The sequence below is a fragment of the Lynx rufus genome, unplaced genomic scaffold (assembly GCF_022079265.1).
Source record: "Lynx rufus isolate CCGP_SWC_20201006 ecotype Redwood Valley unplaced genomic scaffold, mLynRuf1.p SCAF_12, whole genome shotgun sequence".
NCBI classification, from domain to species: domain Eukaryota; kingdom Metazoa; phylum Chordata; class Mammalia; order Carnivora; family Felidae; genus Lynx; species Lynx rufus.
Genome location: NW_025814826.1, coordinates 1025009 through 1034704, shown reverse-complemented (window position 1 = coordinate 1034704; position 9696 = coordinate 1025009).

Below are 9696 nucleotides of genomic sequence, written 5' to 3'. Positions count from 1 at the left end.
TTATTGTTTTGGTGTTTTTTTTTTTTTTTTATCTTTGAGACTTAGACAGAGCATGAATTGGCAAGGGGCAGAGAGAGAAGGAGACACAGAATCCGAAGCAGGGTCCAAGCTGTCAGCACAGAGTCCAACATGGGGCTCAAACTCACAGACCGTGAGATCGTGACCTGAGCTGAAGTTGGACACTCAACCGACTGAGCCACCCAGGTGCCCCTACCCTATGTCTTTTGATTGGAGCATGGAGTCCATTGATCTTTAGAGTGAGTACTGAAAGATATGAATTCATTGCCATTATGATACTTGTAGAGTTGGAGTTTCTGGTGGTGTTCTCTGGTACTTTCTAATCTTTGGTGCTTTTGGTATATATACCAAAAATACCATATATTTTTCATCTTTTCTCCTCTCAGAGAGACCCCCTTACAATTTCTTGCAGGGCTGGTTTAGTGGTCACAAACTCCTTCCATTTTTGTGTGTCTGGGAAACTTTTTATCTGTCCTTCTATTTTGGATGACAGCCTAGCTGGATAAAGAATTCTTGGCTGCATATTTTTTTTCTGATTCAGCACACTGAATATATCTTGCCACTCTTTTCTGGTCTGCCAAGTTTCTGTTGATAGGTCTGCTGAAAACCTGATCTGTCTTCCCTTGTAGGTTAGGGACTTTTTTTTCCCTTGCTGCTTTCATGATTCTCTCCTTGCCTGAGTATTTTGTGAGTTTGACTGTGATATGCCTTGTTGATGGTCGGTTTTTGTTGAACTTAATGGAGGTCCTCTATGCTTCCTGAATTTTTATGCCTGTGTCTTTCCACAGAAGAGGAAAGTTTTCTGCTAGGATTTGCTCACATAACCCTTCTACCCCTACATCTCTCTCTTGCTCTTCTGGGACTCCTATGATTCTGACATTGTTCCTTTTTAATGAGTCACTGATTTCTCTAATTCTTATATCCTGCTATTTTGCCTTAATCTCTCTCTTTTTTTTCTGTTTTGTTATTCTCTATAAGTTTGTCCTATATATCACTGATTCTCTGTTCTGCCTCAACCATCCTTGCCGACTCTGCATCCATCATGAGGGCAGCTCATTTATAGCATTTTTAATTTCATTCTATTTTTTTTACTTCGTTTATCTCTGCAGAAAGGGATTCTCATCTATTTTCGACTCCAGATAGTATTCTTATTGTCGTGATTCTAAATTCTGGTTCAGAAATCTTGCTTGTATCTGTGTTGGTTAAATCCCTGGCTGTTGTTTCTTCATGCTCTTTCTTTTGGGGTGAATTCCTTCGTTTCATCATTTTGAAGGAAGGAAAGGAATGAATGAGGTAGAAAATTAAGATTGAAAACAATAAAATTTAAAAATACTAAAATTAAAAAAATTAAACACACATACACACACAAAAATTGAATAAATGATGATAAATTCTGTGTTTGGTGTGGGTGTTGAAAGCGGTTTGACAGATTACAGCAAAAAGAGAGGGGGATACCAAAAAGGGAAATCATTTGAGAATTGGAAAATGAATACATGGAAGTAGACTAAAATGAGATGATGGTAGTAAAATCGAATTTGAAAAAATCTACACAAATGTAAAGAATAAGGTAAAAAAAGTTAAAGAAAATTAATAAAAATGAAACATAAATTTGAATCTTTTCTTTTCCTGTATTCAAGGAAAAGAAAAGGCAAGAATAAGAGAAAAAAAGATTTTAAAAATATTAAAAGAAGAAGGAAGGAAAAAGGAAATAGTTTGAAAATTATAAAACGTGGATACACTGTAGTAGACCAAAATAAAATGATGGAAGTAAATAGAATTTGAAAAAAAATACATAAAGGCAAAAAATATAGTAAAAAATTAAAGAAAACATTTAATACAAATTGAAAGTAAAAATGAAATTTTTCTCTTTCTGAATTCAAGAAAAAGATAACAAATGAAAAAATAAAAAAAGAAAAATAAATAAATAAAAAGGAAATTGTTTGAAAATTTAAAAAGGTGAATACACTGAAGCAGACTAAAATAAAATGATGGAAGTAAAAAATAATTTGAAAAAATTTAGTCAAAAGTAAAGATAAATATATAGTAATAAAAATTAAAGAAAACTATTTTTAATAAAAATTGAAAATATAAATGAGTTTTTTTTCTCTTTCAGTATTCAAGAAAAAGAAAAGAAGTGTAAACGAGAAAAACAAGAAAAAAAGAAAACTGAATTGATGGACCTGCTAACAGATTGAAGTATGATTGAAATTACTGGGTTCTCCCCTGGAAGTCAGTCTATGTAGCGCGTTAGAGTCCATACACTAAGCTGGCAGTAAGACTTGTGTTCTTGGGAATGACGTTGGCCGAGTTGGGTGGGGCTCAGTGTTAAGGGCTCCATTGTCCACTAGATGGCGCTGCTAGCCTACTGGGGTGGAGTTTTGCAGAGCTCATGGGTGCTTATGCGCATGTGCGGGAGCAGTGAAAATGGCTCCATCCAGCTATCGAGCCTGTTCTCCTGGATCAGCAATCATGCACCTGTCCTCTGTCTTCAGCTTTCCTCCACTCCCCGTGTTTTCACTCTCCGTGACCAGGCCCCAGGCGGTACCTCTCCCCCGAGTTTTGTCTCAGATGCGACTGTTTTCCCCAGCCCCTTACTTCCAAAGGACTGCGGCTTTGACCAGGAATTATCCAAGAAATGAAAATGAAAATGAGGAGCCATTACCTTATGCCAATTAGAATGGCTATTGTCAAAAACCAAGAAATAAAAAAGAGTTGGTGTGTTTATAGAAAAAAGAAAAGGGAACACTTGAGTACTATTGGTGGGAATGTAAATTCATGCGGCCACTATGGGAAACAGTATAAATGTTTCTTTAAAAAATTAAAAATAGAACTAAGACATGATCCAGCAATTTCACTTCTGAGTATATATTGAGAAATAGTATAAACACTAATAAATATACACACATCTTCATGTGTATTCCAGCATTATTTACTGTAGCCAAAATATGAAAACAACTTGTGTCCCTCAAATAGATACATGGACAAAGAAAATGTAGTGTAAGTATGAAGGGACTATTATTCAGTCAAAAAGCAATCTTGCCTTTTAGAACAGCATGCATAGATGGGTCTTATGGGCAATATTCTATGTGAAATAAATCAGACAGAGAAATACAAATACCACATGAAATACTTATATGTGGAATCTTAAAAAAAAAAAATAGAGCTCATAAATACAGAGAATAGACCGGTGGTTGCCAGAGGTGGGGGTATAAAATGATCAAAAGGGGTTAATGGGGAGAAAAGATACTAATGCCCAGTTATAAAATAGTGTCATAAGGATATTTGATACAGTTAATAATATTGTACTGCATACTTGAACATTGCTAGAGGTACCTTTTAACAATTCTCATCACACACACAGAAAATATAACTATGTATGCCTAGGGGGCAGGAGTTACAATGGTTTAGAAGTAGGAGACCCTAAGCTTTGAACACAGCTAGATAGTTATCAAGTAATTCTGAATGACAAAGAAATCAATCAGAGTCTGAAATGAACAAATACTCAAGACTTCACGTAGAAAAGGGACCAACATTTGGAAGGTAAGAGATGCAGAGAGTTCCCCTGGGGACATATTGTTCTGAGTCTAGCCACCAGGAGGGAGCCTGCTTACAGAATCTACAGCAAAGTAGTGTAAGGAATATAGTGCAAAATCTCAACCTTTCAGCAGTTTGTCACAGTGGGGGAAGTGCATGGTTAAGGGGCTCAAGAGGTGAAGCACGATGGAATCCCAGGAGTGACAGTGTGGTCTGAGGATACCTTGGGTCACAAGAAAGATAGATCATGCCAATGTGCTGTACTATTTCGAGGCATAAGAGAGGGCACTTGCTCCAGCTGAGGGCTACAAGCAGGGGTGCCTGCTTTCTGCTCTGTTATGTGTGAAACTGAACAGCCGCTTAGTCATGCAATTGTTTGGTTTCCTTTCTTCATTCATTTGTTTGTTTTGCAAAGTCCAGCAAAAGCATGGCCAGACCCTCCTCCAAGAAGCAGCAGAAGTCCCTTCTGAGAGAATCCCTAAAATTTAAGTTTTGAAACTTAACTTAATGAGAAAAATGCTTGAAGGAGTAAAAGTAGGATGGAAGAAACAGACGAATGAATTAATGACCTAGAAGACAGTACTGGAAGGTAATCAACTGAACAAAAAGGGAAAAGAATTATGCAAAATGGCAATAGACTTAGGGACCTCAGTGACTCCATTCAACATAATAACATGTATTATAGGAGTGACTGAAGAGAAGTGGAAATAAGTGGAAAATTTACCTTAAGAAATGATAGCTGAAAAAATTTCTAATTTGGAAAGGTAAACAGATACCAGACGGAGGAGGCACAGATAGCCCCAAACTTAATCAACAACAGCAGACACAAATCAAGATGTGTGGTCAATAGATTTACAAATTACACTGAGAAAAACAACATCTTAAAAGCAGGAAGACAAAAGAAGTCATTGACTTACAAGGTAAAGCCTATAGGCTAGCTATAGATTTCTCAAAAAAATCTTGACAAGTCAGAACTGAGTGGTATGATATATTCAAAGTGCTCATTGGGAAAAATCTGCTGCCAAGTATACACTATACAGAATGGGTATCATTCAGAGTAGAAGGAGAGATAAAGAGTTTCCCAGACAAATGAAAACTGAGTTTCTGACCACTACACCAGTCCTAAAAGACATAATAGAAGGGACTGTTTGAGACAACAAAAGAGATCGAAGTGACAATGACAAGAAAGTATCAGCGAAAAACTCCAGAAACCATAACTATCAATAAATATCTATTAACAAATATAAACTATCAACAAATAACTATCAATAATTCGCTTGAATTAAAATGGGTTTAATGCTCCAGTCAAAAGGTAAAGGGTTTCAGAGTGGATAAGGATACAAGATCCACCTGAAAGAGGCCTAGAAGAGATGTATTTTCGACCTAAAGTCACCTGCATATTGAAAGTGAGGGGATAGAGAAGGGTGAATCATGTAAATGAATGTCAAAAGAAAGCTAGAGTATCAAAGTTTACATAGAGAAACTGGACATTAAAACAAAGACATTAAAACAAGACATGAAGAATGGCAGTACAAAATAATAAAAGTGTCAATGCAAGAAGAAGACATAGTAATTGTAAATGTTTATGCAGCCAACATGGTAACACACAAATATACAAAATTATTAATAGCAAACATAAAGTAACTAATACATTGTACTAAAATAAGTTTAGGAATTTTAAAACCCCACTTACTTCAATGGAAAGATCATCTGAACAGAAAATCAACAAGAAAACAATGGATTTGAATGATACACTGGATAACAGATACATTCAGAACATTTCATCTTAAATGAGCATGCTCATGTAAGCATGTTACACATTCTTATAAAGTGCACACAGGGAACATTCTTCAGAATACATTACATACTAGTAACAAAACATGCCTCAACATATACAAAAGATGGAAATCGTACTATGCATATTTTCTGACAACGACACTAAGAAACTAGAAGTCAATCACTAGAAAATAATTCTAAAGTCCATAAGTACATGGAGGTCAAAAAAACATGATACTAAACAATAATGAGTGAACCAGGAAATCAAAGTAGGGATTTTAGAAATGCATGGAAGCAAATTAAAAGTAAAATACAATGGTGCAAACCTTTGGTATCCAAGAAGAGTGGGCATAAGAGAGAAGCATATAGCAATACAGATCTACCTCAAGAAGCTAGAAAAAGCTCAAATAAACAACCCCACTTTACACCTAAAAGAGCTAGAAAGCAAACAACAAATGAAACCAGCCAAAGGAAGGACATTATATAGAGGAGAGCAGAAATAAACAATATAGAAACTAAAAAACAAACAATCAAACAAAAAAGAGAACAGATCGATGAAACCTGGAGCTAGTTTTGTGGAAAAAATAATAATACTGATAAACTTCTAGTCATAACATCACAAAGAAAATAGAAATGACCAAAATAAATAAAACCACCAAATAGAGAGGATGAATAACAGCCAACACCACAAAACTGCCACCAATTTTATGATAATATAAAGAAAAATGATATGCCAACAAATTGGACAACTGGAGAAATGGATAAATTCCTAGAAATATATACACTACAAAAACTGAAAGAGGAAGTAGTAGAAAACGTTAACAGACCGATGCCCAGCAGAGAAAGTGAGTAAGTAATGAAAAATCTCCCGAAAACACAAATCTAGGGCCAGATGTCTTCACAGAAACATTCTATCACACATTTTGGCAAGAATTAATACCCATCCTTCTAAAATTTTCCTAAAATATAGAAAAGGAAGAAACATTTGCAAATTCACTCTATGAGTCCAGCATTACACAGATATCAAAACCAGAACAGTACTCCACTAAGAAGGAGAACTACAGACCAATATTCTTGATGAGAAGAGATGCAAAATTCTCAAGGAAATAGTAGTAATCTAACAATACATTTAAAAACTGATTCACCATGATCAAGTGAGATTTACTCCTGGGCTGCAAGGGTGGTTCAATATTACAAATCAATCAACATGATACATCATATCAATAAGAAAAATGATAAGAACAATCTAATCAATTCAATAGACATGCAAAAAGTAATTGACAAGCATCCATTTATTTTAAAATCCCTCATTAAAGCATGTGTAGGGATCATACCTCAACATAATTAAAGCCATCTATAAGAAACCCACAGCTAATATTATCCTCAATGGGAAAAAAACTGAGAGCTTTTCCTCTATGTTCACGAAGAAGTAGGGATGTGAGTTCTCACCACTGTTAATTAACGTAGTACAGGAAGTCATACCCACAGCAATCAGAAAAAATAAAAACTAAAATTAAATAAAAATTTAAAAAATCCAAATTGCACGGAAGAATACCAGGTACTGTTTTTGCAAATAACAGGATAATATCTGTACTAAACCTAAAAGACTCTCCCAAAACACTGCTAGAACTGACACACCAATTCATTAACCTTGCAGAACACAAAATCAATTGTACAGAAATCCATTACATTTCTAAACAATGGTAATGAAGCAGCCGGAAGAGAAAGTAAGCAATCAATTCCATTTGCAATTGCACCAGATATTTTAAAATAAACCAAAATTTAAAAAGGACAGAGGTGAAAGACCTGTACTCTGAAAACTATAAAACTCTGATAAAAGTAATGGAAGATGACACAGAGAAATGGGAAAATATCCCATGTTCGTGGATGAAAGAGCATATATTGTTAAAAAGGCTATACTATCCAAAACAGTCTACACATTTAATGCAATCCCTCTCAAAATACCAACACCATTTTTGACACAGAGAGATTAAACAATCCTAAAATTAATATGAAAACACCAAAGACACTGAATAGCCAAAGCAACCTTGAAAAAGCAAAGCAAAGCTGGAAGTATCACAATACCAGTCTTCAAGTTATATTACAAAGGTGGAGTGACCCAATGTTGTAAGTGGGGTATTAAAGTCACCTACTATTACAACATTGTTTTCAGTAAATTTCTTTGTGGTTGTGATTACTTGATATATATTTGGGCGCTCCTATGCTGGGATGATAAATATTTATAATTGTTAGGTCTTCTTGGTACAGCCACTCTGGAAAACAGTACAGAGGTTTCAGAAGTAATTAAAAATAGAACTATGCTATGAGCTAGCAATTGCACTACTAGGTATTTATACAAAGGATGCAAACATGCTGATTTGAAAGCCACATGCACCCACAATATTTATAGCAGCAGTATTAGAAACAGACAAATTAGAGAAAGAGCCTACATGCCCATCAACTGATGAATGGATAAAGAAAATGTGGCATATATTCCTTGGCAAGGAAAAGGAATGAAATCTTGCTATATGAAGAATGTGTATGGAAATAGAATGTATTAAGCTAAGCCAAATACGTCAGCCAGAGACGAACAGGTATCATATGATTTCACTTATATGTGGAATTTAAGAAGCACAACAGATGAAATGGGGAAGGGAAGGAAAAATACAATAAAAACAGAGAACAAGGAAACCATAAAAGACTATTAAATACAGAGAACCAACAGGAGGTGGATAGTGGGATAATACGATGGGCTAAATAGTAGTAGGCATTAAGAAGGACACTTGATAGGTTGATCTCTGGGTGTTATATGCAAGTGACGAATCACTGAGTTCTACTTCTGATGTCCATACTCCACTGTATGTTAACTAACTTGAATGAAAAAAGTAAATTTAAAATAAATAAATAAATAAATAAATAAATAAAAGCTGGAGTAATCAAACAGTACACTACTGGTATGAAAATTGACACACAGACCAGTAGAACAGAATAGAAAACCCAGGAATGAACCCGCACATAAGTCAAATAATCCTTGACAAAAAAGGAAAGAATATCCTATGCAGAAGACAGTCTCTTCACAAAAATACTGCTGGGAAAGTGGCGAGCAACATCTGATAGAATGAAACTACCACTTTCTTACACCATACACAAAATTAAAATCAAAATTGATTAAAAATGTAAATCTGAGACCTGAAACCATAAAAATCCTAGAAAATAACACAGGCAATGCCTTTGAGTTTAGCTGTAGCAACTTCTTTGTTGATATGTGTCTTGAAGCAAGGGCATCAAAAGTAAAAAATAAATTTTGGGGACTTCATCAAAAGGAAAAGCTTCTGCACAGTGAAGGAAACGATCAAATAAACTAAAAGATGACTTACAGAATGGGAGAAGATAGTTTCAAATAACATATCTGGTAAGTGTTAATATCCAAAATATATAAAGAACTTATAAAACTCAATACTCAAAAATTGATTAACATAATTAAAAATGGGCAGAAGGTGTGGAAAGACATTTTTTCAAAGAAGACATACAGATGGCCAAGAGACCCTTTAAAAAATTCTCAATATGATGATCATCAGGGAAATCCAAATTCAAACTACAATGAGATATCACCTCACCCCTGTCAGAAAGGCTAAAATCAACAACACAGGAAATGACATGTGTTAGTGTGGATGTAGAGAAGGAGGAACCCTCTTATACTGTTGGTGGGAATGCAAACTGGTGCCTCCACTCTGGGAAACAGTATGGAGTTTCTTCAAAAAATTTAAAAATATAAGTACCCTGTGACTCAGCGATTGCATTACTAGGTATTTACCCAAGAAACACAAAAATAGTATTCCAGAGGAATATGGGCACCCAGGTGTTTATAGCTGCATTACCTATAATAGCCAAATTTGCAAACAACTTAAGTGTCCATTGACCAATGCATGGACAAAGAAATGCATATATAGGTATCATATACAATGGAATATTACTACACCATAAAAAGAAAACAAACAACAACAATGGATTCTTGCTATTAGCAAGATCATATGACTGAGCTAGAGGGTATGAAGCTAAGCGAAAGAAGCCAGTGAGAAAAAAAGACAAACACCATGTGATTTCACTCATATGTGGAATTCAAGAAAGAAAACCAATTAGGAAAATGACGAAAAAGAGAAAGAGGCAAATCCAAACACAGACCCTTAAGTATTGACAACAAACTGATGGTTACCAAGAGGGAGGTCAGTGGGGAATGGAGTAAATAGGTGATGGGGATTAAGAAGTGAACTCATAATGATCACTGTGTGATGTATGGAAATTTTGAGTCACTATATGGTATGTATGAAACTATATCTCACTATATGTAAACTAACTGGAATTTAAATA